Genomic DNA, 22,455 nt, shown 5'->3' with positions numbered 1-22,455 from the left:
TTAACTCACGTGCTTTACTTCCCCCCCGCCCCCCGTATGTAATTATTTTGCTTAACTCTCTGAGGGCAAGTTGTAGACATCATGACTCTTCATGCCCCAATGTGTCAGTGTCCCCACTACGCGAGCATAACACAAATTTGATAGCTGCAGCATTGACCCACATGATCTATACGGTTCTATTCAGATCTACCAGTTGTCTCAACGGCATCTGATAGCATTTCTTTTTCCCATCCTGCGTCCAGCCTAGGACCAAGCGGATATGCAGTTGTCATGTCTACTTTGTGTCCTTTAATCTGGGACAGTTACGTCCTCAGCCCTCTTTCTCTTTGGTGACCTTGACTTTTGTGCAGAGCACGGGCACACTGTTTTGTGGCTGTCAGACTGTTTCCTCGCGGGTAGAGTCAGGCTCTGCGTTTCTGGCGGGGATCGCCCTGCCGCACTGCCGTGCCCTCAGCACGTCGTACCCAGAGGGACACCAAGTCTGATGGTCCCTACTGCTCTCTTGGTGTCTGCCAGATTTCTCCACTGCGAAGGGCTGCTTTTCCCTTCCAGGTTCCATACGTCCCGTGGAGGATGACACTGTCAGACGGCGTGTGGGTCCTGCCGCCTCCCATGTGCCTGTCTCTGCTGGCGATTCTCACCCAGATCAGTTTTCGCCCAGTGACTTTCCAACTCTGTCATTCTCTGATGATTCTGACCTGATGACCCTCCCAGCAGCCACTGATACTAAAGGAATTAATCTTTACCATGTTAGTTGTCAAATAATGATTTCATAAACCCATTAGTTCCTCTTCATTTATTAGTTTGCATTTTTCTGATAGAAAAAGCTTTCCTTTCCCTCCTTCCTCCCTCCTTCCTTTTTTTTTCTTTATTTTATGTTTATCAGGGTGAATTCATGGATTCTTTTTTATTCAATATATTATAATCCATTGCCATCGTTATTCGATGCTCAGCTGTCCCCTATGAGTCAATGTTCATATTGTTCCGTAGTTGGAACAGTGGCCTCTTTAAACGGGCTCCGGTGTCCTTGTGATGTATACCCATCATTCTTAGGTCATTTCCATACTTCCTGCCAAAACTTCACGTTCCAGGCTCATCTTGTATCTTTCCTGCTTCAGCCTTAGAATCATCCCGTTGCCCTGTCCCCCTTACTGGGGAAGGATATTTAGAAGCCAAGATACGGGTGGGAGGTGGGCTCACTGGTAGTGGAGCGTCATTGATCCCAGGCCCCTGCAGCAGACAGAACCAGAAACCAACATTCGTGTGGGTTTACATATATTTAAGTCACAAGCCCATACTTTTACCTTAAATTCCAGTCCAACACCACAGCCTTCTTCCTCATCTTCCCCTTTCACATTTGCATCTCCCTCGGTGAGATCCTGAGTCCCAACATTAATATGTTTGCTCATTTGCTCGAAGCTAAAGTAACCACAAAATAGTTTCAGACTTGGTGAACAATAACCCTATTAAATAAAGTTCAAGCCTCCTTTCCAGCCCTCTTGCCTTTAGACTGCGGGTGGCATAGTCTCTGGGTGGTTAAGGGGTTACACGGATTTGTTCCTGGCTCCCTTCGCTGTGGTGTCACTGATATCACAGTGACATGATGCCAACTTGCTATGCAGGCACTTAATTTGCTTTCATTGGTAATTAATTTTCGGTTTTTGCCTATTCTTGTTAATTGGATTTAACATCTTTCCTCATCCTTCTCTCTGGCTCTGTCCCCTGGATGTTGGACAGTGTCCTGATCTGAAAATCCTAGGAGCGCGGGGGGGCGGGACGCACACACGCCGCGGGGGCTGCTGGGAGCTCCTCCTGCTTTAGCTTTTCCCAAAGTGCAGGCCACACCTGCTGGCTCCAGGAGAGACGACTTTACACAGACTTGGCATGAAGTTACAGCAAGTCACACGGTGAGAAATTCTTTTTTTTTTTTTTTCCTTGTTCTCCTTCCATTCTCCCCCTTGCTTCAAGGAGAAAGCCTCAGGTTGGTCCACCTGCGGCTTTAACCCTCTTTAACCCTCGCTGACCTACCCTAGCAGATACCGGCCTCAGACACAGCCTGCAGGAGGCGACAGTGTTGAGACAGAAGATCTGACTTTGTTTTATTTATCTATTAACAGATTTCTTGGAGTCAGCCTGCCTGGTTTCAAGTCATAACGTTGCTGCGTTCCAGCTGTGACCTTGTGGGAGTTACTTAGGAGCTCAGTGCCTCAGTTTCCCCATATATATAATTGCGCTATAGTGGCACCCATCTCACCAGGTTGTCCTGGGGACGAACGAGTTAATGTTAGTGATGTGCTCGGCAGGGTGTCTGGCACAGGGTGAGCACTTACATTCATTTCTGTGACAACCTTCTGCTGATGGGAAGTGATTCCAGTTTTCCATTCAGGGTGGTGATGTAACATTTCCTTTTAAGACACATTTAATCCAGCGAGCCAATTAAAAACAAAGACTAAGTTTTAAAACAAGTACTCTGCAGCTTTAGCAAAAATCATCAAAGCACTACAAGACTAAGTTTGGAAAATAATGCTCTGGCTTTTATTTAACCAACCCAAACAGCTTTTACTTTGTGCCGGCCACTAATAAAGTGCTTTGTAAATATTTGGCTTGTTTGAATTTTTGTAACAATGCTGTGACGTAGAAATTATTATTGTCCTTGTTATACAGGTGAGGGGAGAGGGCCCAGAGAGGTCAATTAAATGGATGAAAATTGCACAGCTGGGATGTGAACGTGGGCTGTCTGGCTCCAGCGTCTGTGCTCTTGGCCACGTGGCTGGGCAGGCCCCTTTCACAGAGGAGAACCCTGAGGCCCAGAGAAGGAAGTAGCCTGGCAAGGACCTGGTGGGTCTGGGAGGATTGGGGCTGACCGCGAGGATGTGGCCGGTGCCGCCAAGATGGACTCCAAGGCCAGATGAGGTGTAGGCCAAGGTCCTCAGAATGGCTCAGCTGGCTCTGTTGGGAAAGTGCGCCCTCCTGTCTCACAGACAGCAAAAACACCCCTCATGAGACATTTCTTTTAGGGCTGGCCACTGCTCCCTTGAAGGAGAAGCGTGGGCTAGCCCGGGAAGCTCAGGAACCAAGGGTGGGACTAGATGAGAACCCTGGGTCCCTCCCACTGAGCAAGACTCATACCCTGTCTCGCTGAGTCCTCACAACCACTCTGTGATGTAAGCACAACACTCCCCATTTTATAAGTGGGGAAACTGAGGCCCACATGGGTGGAGTGACCAACGCAAGGTGATAAGCTGGGAAGAGGCAGGGTCAAAGTATGAGCACAGGTGCTGGGGACACTTGTGGGTTGCCTACCCAGCACCCATCCGTCCTCATAGACCCCAGATTCCCTTCTAAGTATCTAGCCCTCTCCCTCACAGCCGGCATCCTCGAGGGGAAGGTGAGGAGCCCCCCTCAACTCCAAGGAGGGCTCTGATGGGCAGGAGCCAGTTAGCACCTTCCATGCCCTTGGCCACAGGCGTTGGTTCAGCGGTGGTCATGTGACCCAAGACTATTCAGTCGGAATAACTGTCCAGTGCGTTCTTGCACGATGTTGTTGTGTGTCCCCTGCCGGATAGGACCGAGGAGCCATGTGCCCCGTGCGTAGCTCAGGATAACACTCACGCGGGGACGTATGAAGAGGATGGAGGTCCTGAAGGCTCTACCCGCTCTGAGTGCTCGGCTCTACTCCCACCAGCTGACAACCCCCCTGTTGTCTAAACCAGGTGGAAGCTCGGAGTTGGATTTCCTTTCCTGCAGATGGAAGCATCCGATACTGCAGGACTTCTGGATTCCAAAGCTTGAGTCTTGTCCCTAGAATACGTTGCTTCTCCGTGTGTCCACATTCCAAAAGCCTAACACTTTTCCTCTATGTTTTGAGTTCCAAATACCAGGTTTAACAAAGGACTGTGGCATGACAACTTTTCCTGAGGCGTGGACCCTTCTCCGCATGCTTCCCAGCTGCCCCAGGTTTCCAATGACATAATATACGTGAAAGAACACTTCGCAGATTGCTAAGTGCCCCTTCCCTCTGTCCTTTCCACAGATAATAACAAGGACTCCAGCTAGGTGCTGTGCCAGGCCCTGCAGACACAGAGGTGAATAAGTGACGACGCTCGTCCTTCTGGAATGCAGAGTCCAGCTGTGGAGGCAGACTAGTAACCAGCTAATTACTACCTGTGGTAATTGTCCGGATGGTGGAGTTGAGCATAGCATGTAATTGGAGCAGAGGGGGTGGGATTGCCTCACCCCGCCTAGGTAGGTGGGTGGGTCAGGGCCAGTTGTTGAAGCCAGAGCTCCATCCTGAAGGTGGCATAGGAGCTGCTGGGGTGAGGATGATCGGGAAGGTGTTCCCGACAGCAGCTCAGCCTGTGTGAAGTTGTGCGGGCCTTAGAGAGTGCGTGGTGTTTGTTCAGGAAGATGTGAGCATGTCAGGGTGGTGGAGGGCAGGTTGTAGGGTTTGGGAGGTTGAGACACAAGACTGGAGAGTTCTTCAGGGCAGGGGATGAGGAAACCAGAAGGCGAGAAGGCCAAGCCAAGCTCTGGGACGGATCCTGTACCCCTGGGGAGCCACTGAAGGATTCTGAAGAACAGCATGAGTTGGTCAGATTGCATGTGGGAAAGGTCACTCAAGGCCCTGGGGAGCCAGCGTGGAGGGGCAGGCCTGAGTCTGCACCTGGCAGCTCTTTCAGTCTGGCCCCGCAGTCCTTGTGTCCCACCTCTACCCCCTTCAGGGGCATTTGGCCCCACGAACTCCCTCCTGAGCCTCCTGTGAGCCATTTTCTTGCTGGGAAGCCTTGGATAAGTCACCTCCACCCTGAAGGTGTCAGTTTCTTCATCTGCACCAGGGGCAGAGTCCCACCGGCTTCAAGGACCATGGTGAAGCTCAGTCATGGCACCACAAGTGAGAGTCCTTCATGCCTGTGCAGGGCCGTGTCCATGCATGGGATGGGTGTCTGCTCCCGGTTTCTCAAACTCCCATGGCCCCTGGCTGAGTCAAAGCCTTGACGTGCTTCGCTGCCCTGCTCCCAGCTCCAGGGACTCCACCCTCTCCCTGCTCTTTCTAGGAGATGCTCTAGGTCATGTCTTGGGGTTCACTCATCATTGCTCTGTGCACACAGATGTTTCCAGAACCTGCTAATGGCCTAATCAAGCACTGACCCCTGCCCCCTTATGATGGCCCCACACTGGAGGACTTGCTTGCTTGAGTCACTGCTGCCATCTTTTTTCTGACCTTCCTGTGGGTCGAGGAGTAAACACAGTCTCAGGTCAAATAGTCTTTCATCCATCTACTGATCCATCCATCCATCCATTCAGCCACTGAGGCATCCAACCATCCATCCATCCATCTATTTATCCATCCATTAACCATTCATTTGTCCATTATCTGTTCATCCATCTATCCCACCCATCCATCCATTTGTCCACCATCATCCATCTATCTGTCCATATATTCATTTATCCATCCACCATTCACTTGTCCATCACCTGTCTATCCATCCACTATTCATTTGTCAATTATCTGTCTGTTTATCTATCCAACATCCTTCTATCCATCCATCTGTGCATCCACCTATTCATCCATCCATCCATCCACCATTCACTTGTCCACCATCTGTCCATCCATCCATCCATTCAACCTCTATCCATCCACTTGTCCATTCATCTGTCTATCCATCCATCCATCCATCCATCCATCCATCCATCCATCCATCCATTTTCACTGAGCCCCTTCTCTGTGCCCTGCATGGTACAAAGCTCTGGGGAGAGAGGGGTGAAGAAGATGGACCTGTGCCTGCTCTCATTCATGGTGCGTTTGTTCAGGAAAATGTAAATATGTCAGTGTGGTGGAGGGCAGGGTGCAAGGTTGGGGGGTTGAGGCATGATGCTGGAAAGACTACAGGGGTCAGGTTATAGTCTGGTGGTGGAGATGAATGTGCACATCATCTAAAGTGATAAATTTAGATGGCTGTAGTATTGTGACAGAAGCAGACAGGATCCAGCAGTGGGGTTAGGGACGTGCTGGGAGTAGAATGGGGCCCTGGCGGGATGTGGACTGGCTTTGCTGAAGGGCCGGCTCCAGGGCTCCTGAGGAACTGCAGCCAGAGATCTTGCGGGGCCTGGGGAAGGACGGCCCCCCAGAGGGCTCTGAGGCTCCTGGGCCACAGGGTGCCCAAGCGGGGAAGACCTGGGTTCAAGTCTCAGGGCCGCCACTCCCTGACTGTGACCTTACGTGCATAGCAGGGGCACGGTGTGCATTTGCTGGGCAGGAAGGGGGAAGGCAGAGCCCCGGGCCTCCTCCTCCTCCCTCTCCCCACAGGGCTGGACCTTCGCTGGGGGCTCAGGAAGCCTCTGCTGATGGAGTCACAGGCCTGGAAACCCTCCCTGCGCCTCGGCCTCTAAGTCTGGTTTCTCACTAACCATGGTGTGGCAGCTTCATTCATTCCCAGGCCACTCTTGAGTGGGAACAAGGGGCCTCTGCCACCACCTGCTGGTGTCCCAGAGAAGGCTCCTACAGTCACCCACCGGACGTTCGTAAGTAACTGCCAACAAAGACAGCGACAGCCACAGCTGGGATTGATTAAATGGTTACTCTATGTCAGAGTGCCAGGTACTTTAACGATATGATGTCGTAATCTCCAATCCCTTTGACACGTGACCGGCGTTGTCCTCACAGATTTGTTATTACAGACAGACAAGGAAAGTGAGACAGGGAGAAAAAGAATGGGTTGGCCCAGGCCACATGGCTAGCCAATGGCCAGGTCTGAATCCTAATCCAGGTCTCTCTGGCCCCAAAGTGCAAAGCCCCGAAGGGCTGCGTGCGCAGCGTCCTAGACAAAGGCAGAGGGGACGAGAGGGTGGGCAGGGGGGCTGGGAGGGTGGAGCAGAGGGCACGGCAGCCCCCCAGGAGGGCTCTGTTCAGGTCACTCCCTCGCAGGGTGCCCATGCATGCCAAGGCCTTGCTCTGAGCCCTCTTGGGACACCCTCCCGGCCCCCTGGGCATATGTGTCCTCATCCAATATCACAGTTGGGGAAACTGAGGTGCACAGGGTGGAGAACCTGGACTGTGGCCTGCCAGAGAGTATCGGGCAGGGGGAACAAGACTCCAGGCCCTGGCCTGGTGCACTGGGGGCCACAGGTGATCCGCGTGGGGAGGGAAGGCAGCCCTGTGCGCAGGCTTCAGTGGCCTGTGTTCAGGCCAGCAAGAGTGGGCTAGGAGATCCGCTATGGGGTGGATTCTCAGGGGTGTGCTCTAAAACCATGGCCTTGCCAGGGTCAAGGGTCCCACTTACCACTGTTAGAAAGTCCCTCCAACGGAGGACATGTTGCCAGTGTCAGAAAGATCAGCGCTCAGGCTGGGCGCCGTGGCTCACACCTGTAATCCCAGTGTTTTGGGAAGCCGGGATGGGAGGATCGCTTGAGGCCAGGAGTTTGAGACCAGCCTGAGCAACGTAGTGGGACCCAAGAAAGAAAGACAGAAAGAAGAGTTCTCTTTTCTTGGCTCTGCTATTAATACTTTCTAGCTCCACGATCTTGGCCTCTCTCAAGGATCTTGAACCGCCTTCACCTCTCTGAGCCTTAGTTTATCCCTCTGTAAAATGGGATTAATCACAGTCCTGCACTTTGCAGGCTCACTTGAGAATCAAGTGAAAACACATACATAAAGCCCTGAGCACACACTAATTGCTTGATACATGATATAAAAAACCCCACAGACACATACCAGCTATGCCTCAATGCTGAGAAGCAGGTATTGTGTGATACATGTGCAGAGTTGGGGAAACTGAGTCATGGGACAGGGAAGTGCCTGGGCCCAGGCTTCAGCCTGAGTCACAGCCTTAATGCTGCGAAACCTCCAGGCACGCTTCGTGCCTGTCTGCTGGCCTCGTTCCCCCCCCCACCAGCTGGGGGACATGGGCAGGAGCCCACCAGGGCCCAGCCAGCCTTCATCCGATGGGGGCTCGCATTTCCCTGGGGGAAGAATCACCCTCCTTTAGCCTTTTCGGCGAGGAGCAGCACGCAGTAGGAGCTTGCCATGGATCTGGTGAGTGGCGGATGCTCCTAGGTGCACACTTTAGGGCTGGAAGGGTGAGGTGCCTGGCCCAGGGTCACACAGCTGCACTGGGGTAGGACCCTGAGGGCACCCCCTGCGGGCGCATCAGAGAAAGCTCTGGGTGGCTGAACGCCCGCAGGTGCGGGCCAGGGTCACTCTCCCAGCTCAGGCCCGGGATCAAAGGCGGCTCAGCAGGAAGCCCTTCCCATCCCACTTCCCCAGAACTGGGACACGCTTTGACGTCAACACGTCCCACATTCCTGCCCTGCAGCTCCAGGGCGGGGGCACCGATTTCCTCCCTCCAGTGCTGGCATCACAAACAGGAAGCTGGGTCATGTGGGCAGGCCCAGGCGCAGGGCACCGGGAGGAGGAGGTCGGGGTCAGTTCCCCACCTGGCCTGGGGCTCCCGGGGGGCGGGATGGGGGCCTGTTTTAATGTGCCCCAGGGTCACTCTGTTCCTAAAGCTCCTTACAAAGGGCCTTCACTGACTTCATCGCTTTGGTCCCTACGAGCCGTTGCTGCGAGGCAGCGGCTCTCACGGCTGGTGCTGATCTCTGATTAATGAGAATGGCTGGCATGGATTGAGCACAGACTTGGCGTGTTTTCTCTCATTTAATGCTTATGAACAATCCTCTGATCTTCCCCTGACAGATGAGGACACTGAGGCATTGGCAGGTTAAGTCACTTACTCAAAGTCCCGCAGCTGTGGGGGTGGGCGGGGCAGGATTTGGACCCAGGTGGTCTGGCCCAGAGCTGGCACCTGGAGCCCACCAGGTACAGCCTGCTCATCCACTCAGCCCCTCTGGCCGCAATGTTGGAAAATGCAAATCTGATCCTCTTGCCTGGGCTAATGCCTTCCATGGTTCCCCTGTGCCCTGGGACAAAATCCACGCCTTGAGGACAAAATCCAATGCCCGTGATCTCCTGCTCCCATTGCTCCAGCCTGATTCCGTGCCTTCAATATACCAAGCCACTTCTGATTCCCAAAGCACTCTCAGTTTTTCACGATGACTCCCTTCTACACGGGAGGAATCCGTGAGTTCACACCAGGTGAGAGAGTGAGTCAGTGAGGGGCACAGTCAGAATTCACACCCGGGTCTGGCTGGTCCAAAGCCTGCCAAGCCCAAAATTCTCAAATGTTAGGGTGCAGAGGAATGGCTGGGGGCCTGTTCAGACGGTAGCTTCCTGGGCCCACCCCGGGAGAAGGCAGGGGAGCAGCCTGGGAGCCGGCACTGTTGTGCTCTCCCTGGGTGAGGCCGAGCACCCCTGCCCTCCAGCCCTCTGCAGCCCTCGGGGCTGTCTGACGGGCTCAGAAGCTGGGAGACATCCCATGGGGCTTTTCCACCTGGTGGGCCCTGCCCACCTAGGGCTCTTGTCAGCAGGGGACACTGGCCTCACCTCTCTCGTGGACTTCTCACTCCCCTGCCTCGGGGTCCCATAGCTGCCATTCCATGCTTCCCTCCTCTCCGTCCTCACCTTCCCCACAGGCAGGTGCAGACAAGAGGTTCTCACACCTGACTGTGCACCAGAAGGCCCTGGAGTGCTTGGAGCCACACACTGCTGTGCTTGTCCCCAGAGTCTCAGAATCGGGAGGTCCCGGTGGGCCGAAGCAGGCAGATGCCCAGCGGCTGCTCAGGGGACCCGCTGATGTGGAGGAGGCCAGGTGCAGGGTGGCGGGTAGGTAGACGAGGCGTGGGAAGGAGCTCCTCAAGCTCCACTGGGCACAGCTGTGCCTCAGTTTCCTCATCTGCAAACATGGAGAACAGCAATGCCTATCTACCTCTTAGAGTTGCGGGGATTGAATGGCACACGAGAGTAGGGGCCAGTATTTGTTTTTCTTGCCCACCCAGAAATCCTTTTGAGGCTGGCTCCTTACACGAATGTCCTGCCTGAGGCTCTTGGGCTGCAGTCCCCACGGGGCAGGAAGGATTCCCACCGTCACCCTGGGGTCCCGGCTGGGCAGTGGCTGGGGAAGGAGTAACCAGGTCTTAGTCTTTATCTGCCCAAGGTGCTTTTCAGGGAGGTCGTGGCGCCCACGTCCTGACGGAGGAGGGTGCCCGCCCCTTCCCCTTGCCGGGGAGCCCCCTCGAGTCCAGGCCAGTGGCCTGAGCTTCAGGGGGGCGATTTCTCGGGTTTTGGTGCCCCCTGGCGGTCAGAGAACAGAGGCGCGGGAGGCCGGGAGCCCGACCCCTGGACTTGGAAGCCTCCTCTGCAGGGGGCTTCTTCACTCATTTGTTCATCCATCCATTCCACAAACATTCTTGGAGTGCCTGCTGGGTGCTCGCCACTGCGATAGGCACTGGGGCACACTGGCACCAGACAGACACAATGGCTGCCCTGGCCGCACTCAATCAGGGAGGATAAAGTTACACACACAGCCTGTGCTAGAGATGCAGGGAGGGAAAGCCAGGGCACATGGGAGTGTATGCCTTGGGGACTGGCCGGTGCCCAGTCGGCCAAGGCCCCTGGGGGCTTGCTTAGGAGTTAACTGAGAGAAAGGCGTGTGGGGGTGATCGGTCAGGGAGTTTTTGGTAGGGGACGTAGCACGTGCAAAGGCCCTGAGAAGGAGGCAGTCTGTTGAGTGTGAGGCTGGAGGAGTCCAGGTGGGAAGCAGACAGCTGGCGGAGAGGCCCGGGGAGGTGGGCAGGCCTGATTTCATAGGGCCTTTTCAGCCTCAGCGAGGAGGTTTACTTGTCTCCTTGTGCATCGGCGTGGTGCATGGTTAAGCATGGAGCTCTAGCCCCAGGCTGCCTGGGTTGGAATCCTGTTTTTGCCTTTGGCCAGCTGGGTGGCCTTGGGCAAGTTGCTTATGCTTTCTGTGCCTGTTTCCTCACTCAGTAACTGGGATGGTAGTAGAGCTCCCCACCCAGGGCTCCTGTGATTGAGTGAGTCTGCGCAAGTGACATGCCTGGAATGGCGCAGGGCCTTGGCAGTGCTCAGTGAGGGCTGGCAGACCACTGTTACTCTTATTGTTATCGGAGGGCTCTGGTTTGGGGGCGACATGGTGAGAATCCCGCGGTAGGAGGACTCCATCCTCTGCAGGGGATAGCTTGAAGGGGCGTGGAAGCAGGGAGACCAGCTCGGGGGTGTGCAGCCCTCCTGGGGCCTTGTGGACTAGGATGCAGGTGGACAGGAGAGGACACATTCCAGATACAATGAGGAGGTAAAACCACTGGAGCTTGGTTGATGGATTTGGATGTGGAGGGCAAGGGAGAGACAGGATCCAACATGACTCACAAGAGCAGGACTTCACAGCAGGAGAGACCATGAAACAAGGACCAGGTGGGTTGTTATTTGATTGATTGGCAGATTGAGTACTTGATTGATGGGCAAGGTGCTGGGTTGTGCGTGCAGTGGAGAGTTAGTCTGCAATTCCTAGGCGATGGCTTGGAGGAGCCGTCCAGCAGACAGTGGCTGCAGGGTACAGTGCTTGGGAGAGTGGCCCAGGTGAGAGAGGGATTCTGGAGTCACCTGGGTAGAGGTGGTTATTAAAGCTGCAGGTGAGGATGCCACCGTGAAAGAGAGGAAGTGGAGGTGTCAGCGTGGCCAAGTCTGCCCTCGGTTCCTGGTGTGCTCTTGGCTGAAGAATTGACACACCAAAGTGTCAAGTCCAGACTATTATCTTGGTCCTCTGACTCCTTGCTTGGAAAAATCACCAGCAGGGCCAATGTGATGGAGCAACCCCAGGCAGGAAGCAGTTTCACATGAGCAGCTCCTTTTTGTAAAACAAAACGGATCTGTCTCCGAGAGTGGGGAGAGACAGATTGACTGACTCACTCACTCACTGACTAACCCACTCTCTGTCTGACTTCTCAGATTGTTTCCATTTATTAGCCAGTCTGTGGGAGGACTCTTTGCGGGATATTATCAAATGATCAACAGGTGTCCTCAAAACTCTATCTGCGTATAAGAGCTCCCTCTCCAAAAGCTCACCTTGGAGGGGGGTGTGAACCACAATGCAGATTCCAGCTAATGGCATAATAATCACCCTTAGGTTACCCCAGACCACTTTCTAAATCCTGTCTTGCCCGGGCTGGGGAATTCCCAGCTGGATAAAGCATTCCCTCCTTCCCCAGGTGCAGCAGTTGCTGGGGTGGGATTAAGGGTGGGGCAACACCAGAATGGAGTGCCCACCCTTACCCTTCTTCCCAGGTGGAGCAGTTGCTTGAGACAGCACCAAAGCAGGGAACCCTTGTCTCAAGAAGAGCTGGAGATCCTAACTATCTGCCCAACAGAGGCGCAGGAGGGCAAGGCCAGTTCTGAGCCCACCTGCAGTGGGGGGTTAGGCAAGGATGGGCCTGGAAGGACCCAAAATGTAGACTTTAAGACAAACATTACTGAAGATATAGACATTTCATAATGATAAAAGTTTCAGTCTACTAGGAAGCCGTAACAATTCTAAGTGTTTATGTTCTTAATGACAGAGCCCCAAAATATATAAAGTAAAAGTTAACAGAACTAAAGGAAGAAATATCCAATCCACAGTCACAGAGGGGGATTTTAACACACCTAAAGTGGACAAAAAAAATAAAGAAAATAGATTTCAACAACATGATTAACAAACTTGTCCTAATTCACGTATGTCAAACACCACACCTCCCCAGGTAGAATGTCCATTGTTCTCAAGTACACACAGAATATTTGTGAAGATTTACTATAAGCTGGGGCAAAACAAATTTCAGAGGATTGAACTAATACAGAGTATGTTATTCAAACACAGTAGAATGGTGTTAGAAATCAATAGCAAAAATATAACTAGAAAATCCCCAACTACGTAGAAATTAAGCAATGCATTTCTAAACAATCCATGGGTTAAAGAAGAACTCACGATGGAAAACAGGAAATGTCTGGAACTAAATAATAACGGAAATGCAACATATACAAAGGTAGGAGATTGATGTAAAGGCCTGCTTTGAGAAAGATTTATTGTCTTACATGCACATACTAGGAAAGCAGGAAGGCTGAAACCAAATTCCATAATATCTATGAGATATTATTTTTCTCCGGAGAGGGTTTGCTTTTGCTCCTGGCAGGCACTCAGTGGCAAATCACCTGAGCTAAAGATGCCAAGCTGGGCTTCTATTGTTTTAAAGTCTGACTTTTTCTGATTTCTCCTTTACTGCTACCTTCACCTGTCAAGGCCTGTCTGCCTTGGTACTTCTCTGATGTCTTTACATAGATTAAAAAATATTTTGTCCAGGGTGGGAGTGTTAGTCTGAAACAAGCTAGTCTACCACTCACCAGAAGCGGAAATCTTCATGTAATAAACTTACTGAGACATGGCAAGTATCTAACACAGAAAACAGTAACATTTCACAAGGAAACATACAAAGAAAACTTGAAAACGAAGATAGCTATCATATGTCTGGATAGGAGAATTTAATATTTGAAAGACGTAAATTCTCAGTAATTATTTTAGGATGTTTATGCAATTTAAATGAAAATAACAATAGGATGTAGGGAATGGGGACATGTGTCAATTTCCCCATTGAAACTGAAAGTCAAATAATAAACCGGGAGGAATATTTTCAACATGTATGGCCAACAAAGGATTTTTATTTTTACTGGCAAACAGCCAGGGCATCCCGTTCTTCGGAGGAGGGCTGGGCCCCTCACACCCCCTCTTTCATCCATGAAGCAGGGTGGGCTGAGCCTGACAGTGGTCACTGCTCTCTCCAGCAGAGGTGGGCTCTTTGAAGCCACCTGGCAGTCTCACAGCATCCCTGGAGCCGGAGCAGGCAGGGAGAGGCATTCTGGATGGCACTCTAGGGCTACACACACCTGCTCTGTTGCTAGAGAATCTGAGGGTAGCAAGCACCAAGGACTTTGCTGGGGTCACGGAGCTTACAGAGCCCGCGTCCTAGCCACACCCAGGGCACAACGTCTTCTTTTGCAGACAAGCAGGGAGTGACAAGCAGCCCTTCCGAACTCTCTCTTCTGATTAGTCTGACTTAACTTCTTAGCATTGGCAGATCAATTTTGCAGTTCATTAGGCAAACCACAGCTCTGAGTAGAGGCTTAGCAGGTGAATCAGGGGTTAAGTGTTTTCTATTTTATTAGATACGTGATGGAGGAAGGGAAATAAAAGGGACGATTTAAGAAGAGATATTCTAAAGCTGTCCTTGTAGAGTTCAGCATCCTTTCCAAACCGGTTCCTTCTTATCCCTTTTTTTCTTCTTGGCCTGATGGGTCACCCAAGTGGGATGAAGCTGCCTCTGGACATTTGCATATGCTGTTCCACCTTCCTGGGGAGCCCTTCCTCGTCCACCTGGAGACCATCTCTTCCCGATTCCAGATGATCTTCAAAGTTCCCTCTTCTTGGGAGGCTCCCCTGACCCCCTCAGGTTAGGCTAGAGCTCCCCTAATCTCCTGGCCACTCTGTGTAACATCTGCTTCCATTTCTGTCCCTGCCACCCGGCAAGGAGGTTGGTGAGAGCAGAGATTGTGTCGTATTCCATTAATTTGTTATTTCACTGGGCTCTACTTTGACCACTCTCTTTAGAAGATTGTCTCCTCTTATCATTTCTCTTTTCGTGCTCCTCTCCAGACCCTTGTTGCATTAAATAATAATAATATTTTAAAATATTTCTTATAGCAACAATATATGTTCCTTATAGAATTTAATTTCTTTTCCTATGTACAGAGAAGGAAAAGAAGAAAATTAAACCATTCTTAATTCACCACCACCATCCCTCCCTCAAGATGGCCTTTGCTAACATTTTGGTATGTTCCTTTAGTTTTTTTCCCCTGCAACTAATTATTCATGTATATTTAATAGTATCATATAGTATATATGGTTTTGTAACTTTTTTTTTTTTGAGACAGTCTCACTCTGTTGCCCGGGCTAGATTGCCGTGGCATCAGCCTAGCTCACAGCAACCTCAGACTCCTGGCTCAAGGGATCATTCTGCCTTAGCCTTCCAAGTAGCTGGGACTACAGGCATGTGCCACCATGCCCAGCTAATCTTTTCTATATATTTTTAGTTGTCCAGCTAATTTCTTTCTATTGTTTTAGTAGAGACGGGGTCTCACTCTTGCTCAGGCTGGTCTCGAACTCCTGACCTCGAGCGATTCTCCTGCCTCAGCCTCCCAGAGTGTTAGGATTACAGGCGTGAGCCACCACGCCCAGCCTGTAACGTTTTAATTTTTTTTCTTACCTAACAACGTATCATTAATATTCTGCTCATACTAAATTTAGTACAATGAGATTCAATCCAGATCTTTTGCTGTAAGGATGGACCCGAAGCTGGGAGGATGGGATCCTGGGCATGTCAGATCGCTGTGTGCCAAGGCAATGAGAGCAGGACAGCACCATCAGGTTTGAACCACCCAGAGCAAAGCCCATCCCTGGGCCTTCCAGGTCTGCCCCATCTGGTAAACACCCTCTATGCTACCAGTACGCAAACTGGTCGTGCTGGGTTCCTGCTGTTTCCACTTGGAATATGGAACCTGCAGAGGTTTACAACCTATAGAATTTGTCACAAACCCAGAGCAGACTTCCTGAAACAGCCAGGTCACAAATATTTCAAGTACCAGGGAGGTACATGTTTCCTTTTTTGGGTGACCAGAGACGCAGTTTTAGCAACATTACTATTGCTGCCTATATTTGAGGGTTTAAAAAAATATTGCATTTTCCCCTACTTGTTTTTTTCTTTCTTTAAATCTCAGAATATTGTGGGGATACAAACATTTTGGTTACATAAACTACTTTTGTACAGTTTGAGTCAAAGTTATTGTACACATTAGGTATGAATTTACCCATCCCCCCACCTGCTTGATTTCCAATGAGTGTTATTTCCATGTGGGCACATAAATGTTGATTGATGAGTTCCAATTTAATGGTGAGTACATGTGGTGTTTGTTTTTCCATTCTTGTGATACGTCACTTAGAAGAATGGGCTCCAGCTCCATCCAGGTTAGTACAAGAGGTATTAGTTCACTTTTTTAATGGCTGAGTAGAACCCCATGGTATACATATACCACCTTTTGTTAATCTACTCATGTACTGGGCACTTGGGTTGTTTCCACATCTTTGCAATTGTGAATTGTGCTGCTATAAACATTTGGGTACAGGTGTCTTTTTTTTTTTTTTTTTTTATAAAATGTCTTTTTTTTCCTTTGGGTAGATGCCCAGTAGTGGGATTGCTGGATCAAATGGTAGTTCTACTTTTAGTTCTTTGAGGTATCTCCATACTACTTTCCATAGAGGTTGTACTAGTTTGCAGTCCCACCAGCAGTGTTTACATGCTTGTTTTATTCTAATGTGCCTGGGACAGGGTCAGGTATGTGGATTAAACTGAGCTGGTCAGATTAGTGGTCCGAGGTGGGGACCAGAGTCACCATCTTCCCAGCATTGCAGGGTCTGGGAAAGGATCCTGCCCTGGCCCCAGCCCACCCCCAAACTCTTACGTAACCGGAGCCCCAATGTCACCCTGACATGCCCTCTTCAAGGTTACTGAGATCCACAAGGCCATTCCCGGAAGCCATCCGGAGCCATGTGGAAGAGGTGAGGCGGTGAATCCGCCCAGCACCTGCACCTGGGCGGTCTGCCCGGCGGTGTCTTCCTGCTCGAGCATGTGCCACTCCTCCCCACGGCCACGAGAGGGCGACGATGCTCCATCTGCTAGAGGGAAACCGCCTCATCCCTCCGCAGACCTCGGAGCTGCGCAAGCCCCTGCCCTGAACCTCCGGGCTTCCAGGCTCACTGCCTTGCGGGGAGGATGCGGGTTGGGTGGTCCCAGAGGGCTGTGGCCCTCACCCCTGCCCAGGCTGTCCCACTGCCCTTCGCGGGTCCGTCCCCCTTTCCCGAGCCCGGGGGCCCGTGCGTGGGAGGAAGCTGCTCCGGGGCCAGCAGAGTCGCGGGAGCCTCTCGGAGGAAGACAGGGGGGTTGTACCACGAGGAAAATGTCTCCAGAAGGAAAATGTCTCCTGGGACCTTTGTCCCCGCCCTGGGGGGACTCCTCCACCAGGCTGCCCACCAGCTTCTGGGCCTGGGCAGCCTTTCCGGCAGAGAGTGCTCAGGCCAACTGCTCTCCAGCCCCCAAGGTCCAGTTCTGGGGCCACCCGGGAAGGCGCCCCAGCCCCGGGCCTCTGTAAATGACAAGCCTGTCTGAAACAACCCCGGTGTGGACGGGCAGCAAGGTCAGGGGGAGGGATGGCTCTGGAGTCGGATCTGGACAGCCCTGGGACCACCGGTCAGAGGGGACAGAGGCTGAAGGGGGCTGCGATGGCTCGGAATCATGGAGAAGATTCTTTTCTCGTGGATGGGGGGCGCCAGCAAAGGGAGAGGGGTCAGCTACAGGGGGACTTGGGGCGGATGGGGAAGACAGCTTTCTGATGTTCCTGTCCCGGGGCTGCAATGGGAATCTTCTCCCAGAACTCTGTCTCCATCCCTCCTCGGTGGGGTGGGTCTCCCTGGGGGGCCCCCCCAGGCGGGCACGGGCCAGTGCTGAGGCTGTGGGGGTGGTTTGGCTGCAGACAGCTCAGCCGGAGAAGGCCTGGCCCTTCCCACGCCCCTCCTGGAATGCGGGGCTGCTCCTGGGAGCTGAGCAGAAGTGTGACTTTCCCTCTGGAGTCTGAGGTCAGTCAGCCTCCCAGGCCTGGGGCCGGCGTTCTTGACGGGAAGCCAAAAGAAGCAAGGGGCCAGGGGCCGGGCAAGCCCAGGGCATCACATCTTTACCCGGCTTCATTCTTCGCGGGCAGGAGGTGTGCTCATGCCAGGAATTCCACACTGGGTGCGGGGGTCGGGGGGCGAGGTAAACACCAAGGCTCTGCTACTGGGGAGACCCTGTGTGGGGAGCTGGGGATATGGACACAGGGTCACCTGCAGACACTGCAACAGTGTCGCGGGACAGGCTCACCAAGGCAGTATGGAGCCATCAGGGCTGCCATGAAGGGAGGCCTGGGGTGTGGGAGGACAGCGGAGGGAGGGGGGAGGGCGGGGAGGCGGTGTAGAAAGGTCTATTTTACTCTTAAACAAGTAACTGCCATAACTCAGCACCTATTAAATGCCAGTCACTTTCTAACACAGTTTGACTGATATCTCTCTTACTTTAAAGATCCAGAAACTGAGGCTCAGAGAGGGCAAGCAACTTGCCCAAGATCCCACAGCAGAGGCAGGCCTCGACCCCAGGTTTGTCTGTCTCCTTAGCTGGAGCAAACCCTCATCCACCCCGATAGACTCCACCACCCTGCAAACACCGGCTCGGGCTGAGACGCCAGGACACAGCCTCCTAAGGGCCTGAGGGGGGCTGTCGAGGGCCCCAGTAGAGGCAGGAAAGTGAGGCTCAGAGGGGGCCTCCCCATGGTATGGCTCCAGGGGGCACATTCACATAAACTCGGGTGGCCCCTTGCTGGGGCAGAGCACGGATGTGCACTCAGGCCTGTGCAGCCACCCTAAGCAGGCCCATGCGGTCCCGGGAGATGGCAGAGGCGCCCCCAGGCCGCTGGGGAGAGGCAGGAGAGAAGCGTCTGAGGCTCTCAGTTTGGGGAAAAGGTTTTGACCTGGGCAGGCCAGAGCTGGGTGAGGAGGAGGCTGAGGAAAGCGGACCAGGGTGCCTGAGGCACTCGGTTTTGATGCAGCCTACCCCCCAGGCTTCTGGAAGCTTCTCCCTGGGTGCATTTAACAGCCAAGGTCAGGGTTCTGTTCCCATAGCTGGATGCCTGGAATATTCATGTTTCCACATCCCTGTGTGGGAGCCAGACCTGCTCTCCAAAGCCAGGAGGGCTGAGCCTGGAGGGAATAAGCAGAGATTCCCCGTCCCTGGGATTGAGTGAAGCGACGCTGTGTGTCGGGGTGGCTGAGGGCTTTCCTCTGCCCTTCTAGGTGCTGAGTCTGGCTGGCTTGGTTTTTTTTCCTCTTCTCTTCTCTCTTTTTTTTCTTCCCTCTGCCCCCACCCGCCCTCCTGCCGGCAGACAAGCTGTGACTCAGTGGGAAGACCTGGCCCTGGTCCAAATCCTGGCCCCCCAGCTCATGAGCAAGGTGATTTGGGACAGGCCACTGCCCCCTCCGAGCCCCCTTCCCTTACGTGTAAGAGGGGCTGTAACACCTGCTGATGACTTGTTTGTGGGGGTCCACGAGATCACAGGGGCACATGTCCCAGGCCCATTTGCACTTGAGAACCATGGGGTCTAGATCCGGGAAATGATGACAGACAGAAAGGGCAGCGGCCACACAGACTGGAATAGGGTTACTGAGTCTCTGAGTCTTGACTTTCTCGCCAGTAAACTAAGAGTGACCGCGGGGCTACTTCAAGGAGCTGGTGTGAGGATTGAGTGATGTCATGGATGTCCTTCACACACAGAAAGTGCTCATGAAATGATCGGTTGTTATTATTATTATTATCATCTTTCTGGAAGATTGTTTGTCCTGCAGGGACCCAGGGAATGGGGAGAAGAGAAGTCTCCATACGTATGTTATGGAAAACTCCTCTGAGGCTTGCTGCACTTCAGGCAGCAGAGGATGATGAGGGTCAGGGCACAGGTTTGTACCGAACCACAGGAGGAAAAGCGTGGTGTGCCAGGGAGCACGGCCTGGGCATTAGTAAGCTTGCAAATGCCAGGGCAAGGATGCCTACATCACATCACTAAATCATCCAGGGCCATTATGCCCTGCGCTGGATCTGTCCCGGCAGCCTCAGAACTGCGCTGGTCTGAACATGTCTGTTTACGGGGCTGCCTTCCCCTGCAGGTTCTTGAGGGCAAAGTACCATGTCATATTTTGTATCGGGGGAGGGGGGCACTGACAGAGATTGGTTTGGGGATTGAGTTTTGATCCAAGGGGTCAAAGGAAAGACAGCCCTGGGACTTTTCCTGAAACTTCTTTAAAGGGTTACTAAGCTGGCATGATATAAGTTGAGTCACTGGAGGTCATCTTGGTTACCACAGAGGGAGAGCCTGCCTGAGAATGACACCACCCCGAGGGAAGCAGAACTGAGAAGTAGAGGCAGATGACCGATGACATCATGTGAACACCTGGATCCAGCCATTCCTGAAGCTAGCTGACTTGCTTAGTTGTGTGGGTCAGTAAATTCTGTCTCCTCCCTTTTTTTCTTAAATTGGGTTTTTCTTGAGTTAGGTTTCAGTCTCTCACAACCCAAACAGCTTAGATTAAGATGGTCTTTTTTCTTTATTTAAAAAAATGTGATTATCAGATAGCATTGATGAAAATGTTGCCTGGCCCAGTAGAATCAGGTGGCATCATGGGAAAGACACCTAGAAGAAGAGAAAGGAGCCTGGGTGCTGGGTATACCCCTAACCAAGACCTTGGGGAAGGGGTGCAAAATGTACCTCTAAAATATTTTGCCTTGACTCTGCAGTATTCCCACCTGGGGTCCAGTCCTACTTCCACCTTAGAGGGACCTTGGTTCATTTGCCTGTAAAATGAGAAGAACATTGTTGCGAAGATTCATTGCAGGAATGTGTGAAAATCATGGTTTCTGCTGCTTGATAAATGCTGGTTCATTTCTCTTATCCCATTGTTCCTGAAACTCAGTGTCACCAAACTGGGCTGTTCTAACAAGCCAGGAAGAACAGGCCTGAGCAGCTCCTTCACCCTGTGGCCCACCTCCAGCCCCCTCCTGATATCACGGCAAGGCTCCGCCCCAGAAAGCTGGGCCTTGAAGCCTGGCCTGGCCCAGCCAAACTGGTCAGCCTGGCCGGGCTTCCACTGGAAACTCTCAGGTCCTTATCTCTGCCATGACTAAATTTGGACCTTAAACTCACAATCAGCCTGGGAATTCCTGACAAATTCCAGCAAGGGACAGCTGTTCTCTTCGGTTTTTGCAGACTAGAGAGATTATTTTTTCCAAGTAACGAGTTTAAATTAAAAGTCATATTTGCTCATTATCGAAAATATGGAAAACACAGAGGAAAGTCATCCATAATGCCATCACTCAGAACGGACCTCCATGGACATTTTGCTTCTTTTCTGCTTGTCTTTCCAATGTATGGTCAGGTTTCTGGGCTGTTGGTTGGTTTTTTACATCCTTGAAATTAGAATGTATGTGCAATTTTGTATCTTGATTTCCCTACCAGATTTTAACATAAACCTCTTCCCGTCTTATAAACTCTTCTAACAATTGCTGCTTGTTGTTGAGTGCCAGACGCTGGGACTAGCACATCACCAGCATGATCTCAAGAGCGCTCACACCCACCCTAAAATCAGGAACTATTATTAGTCTTGCTTTGCAGATGAGGAAACTGAAGCCCAGAGAGGTTAAAGTGGCCTCACCCAGACTTTGGGTGGCAGGTTGGCTTCAAGCCCCACGTGGGTAACCACGTGTGTACCTGTCATGGTAACCTTTCCGTGCAGTGAGGTCTGTTGTTTTCACCTGCCGGTGTGCCTTCTTCATTGCCTCAACTTTCCCTGAGGAGTGCAGTTTCTCACTTTGAGCCGGCAGAGTTCAGAAGGGGGCAGCTGTTGGGTGGAGGTGGGCACGCCTCCTGGATCTGACCCATCAGACCCCGCAGCTCCCTGTCCTCAGTGATTGGCTGAGGAGGGGACATGTGATCCAAGTTGGTCCAGGCAGGGATTGCTCAAAGGCAGGATGCAGGCTGGAGCTGCAGGTCTCCAGAACTTTCCTGGGAATGGGGCCAGAACAAAGAGGGCAGAGCAGAGAGGAGAGACCAGTCCTGACGCAGCGTTTCCGACCCTGGACGCTCGCACCTGCCGTGAGTTCTGCTACTGCACTTTTCAGTTACCTGAGCTTATCCTGTTTGAGTTGGGTTTCTGTCACTTGTGACCAAGAGTTTTGGCAAGTACACCCTGGTTGGTGGACATTAGGGTTGCTTATAGTTTTTTACCATTATAGATAATGCTACAATGAACATCTTCACACATACAGCTTCTCCTTGATTAGAATTATTTCATTGAGGTATTTTTGCAGAAGTGAGTTACTTGGCAAAAGGGTCAAACGTTGTCAGGGCTCTATAGACATTTTGCAGTTTGCTTGCTTAAGGCTGGCAACAGTTTGGATCTCCATCCCCCAACAGTATATGCAAGTGTGATTTTAAAAAACTCAGTTCTGAAGAGACTTTTTTTTTTTTTAACAAGCCAAAGTTGTATTTGTTTTTTTAAACAGGAAAATTTATGTTAATATAAAACAGATAAAAACAGACAAAATCACAACACACAACACACAAAAGCACAACACACAAGACTAGTGCAAACCCTTCCCAACCCACTCCCCAGTTTTAAAACCTTTATTACAGATCCCCAAAGATTAGACTGTATTGGAGAACTCACAGTATTGAATCAGAAAAATAATAGTAAGAAGAGGCATGTTTAAAAAGGTCTGTACACAGGTCGGGGGTGAGGGATGTACACTTTGTCACTCCAACATCAAAAACATAATGCCAAAAGGATTTCAGTGATAATCACAGATTTCTAGAACCCTCCCATGTATGCTAGTCCC

At 51.7% G+C, this 22,455-nt stretch overlaps 2 long non-coding RNA genes across 2 annotated transcripts; one reads left to right on the top strand and one right to left on the bottom strand.

The window, feature by feature from the left end:
- The first annotated feature begins 1,830 nt into the window (after positions 1-1,830).
- Positions 1,831-19,001, top strand: LOC123637946. The gene is made up of 5 exons (XR_006735119.1): positions 1,831-1,907; positions 4,034-4,169; positions 6,308-6,522; positions 18,100-18,173; positions 18,956-19,001. It is a non-coding gene; the product is annotated as an uncharacterized LOC123637946 (long non-coding RNA).
- Positions 19,002-20,193: 1,192 nt separating this feature from the next.
- LOC123637947 lies at positions 20,194-21,347 on the bottom strand. The gene is made up of 3 exons (XR_006735120.1): positions 21,329-21,347; positions 20,330-20,415; positions 20,194-20,254 (listed from the first exon to the last, which is right to left on the bottom strand). It is a non-coding gene; the product is annotated as an uncharacterized LOC123637947 (long non-coding RNA).
- Between the last annotated feature and the right edge of the window lie 1,108 nt (positions 21,348-22,455).

The sequence above is a fragment of the Lemur catta genome, chromosome 5 (genome assembly GCF_020740605.2).
Source record: "Lemur catta isolate mLemCat1 chromosome 5, mLemCat1.pri, whole genome shotgun sequence".
Classification (NCBI taxonomy): Eukaryota; Metazoa; Chordata; class Mammalia; order Primates; family Lemuridae; genus Lemur; species Lemur catta.
The sequence above is the reverse complement of the archived record's forward strand: the minus strand, read 5'-3'. Positions and strand labels throughout refer to the sequence as shown.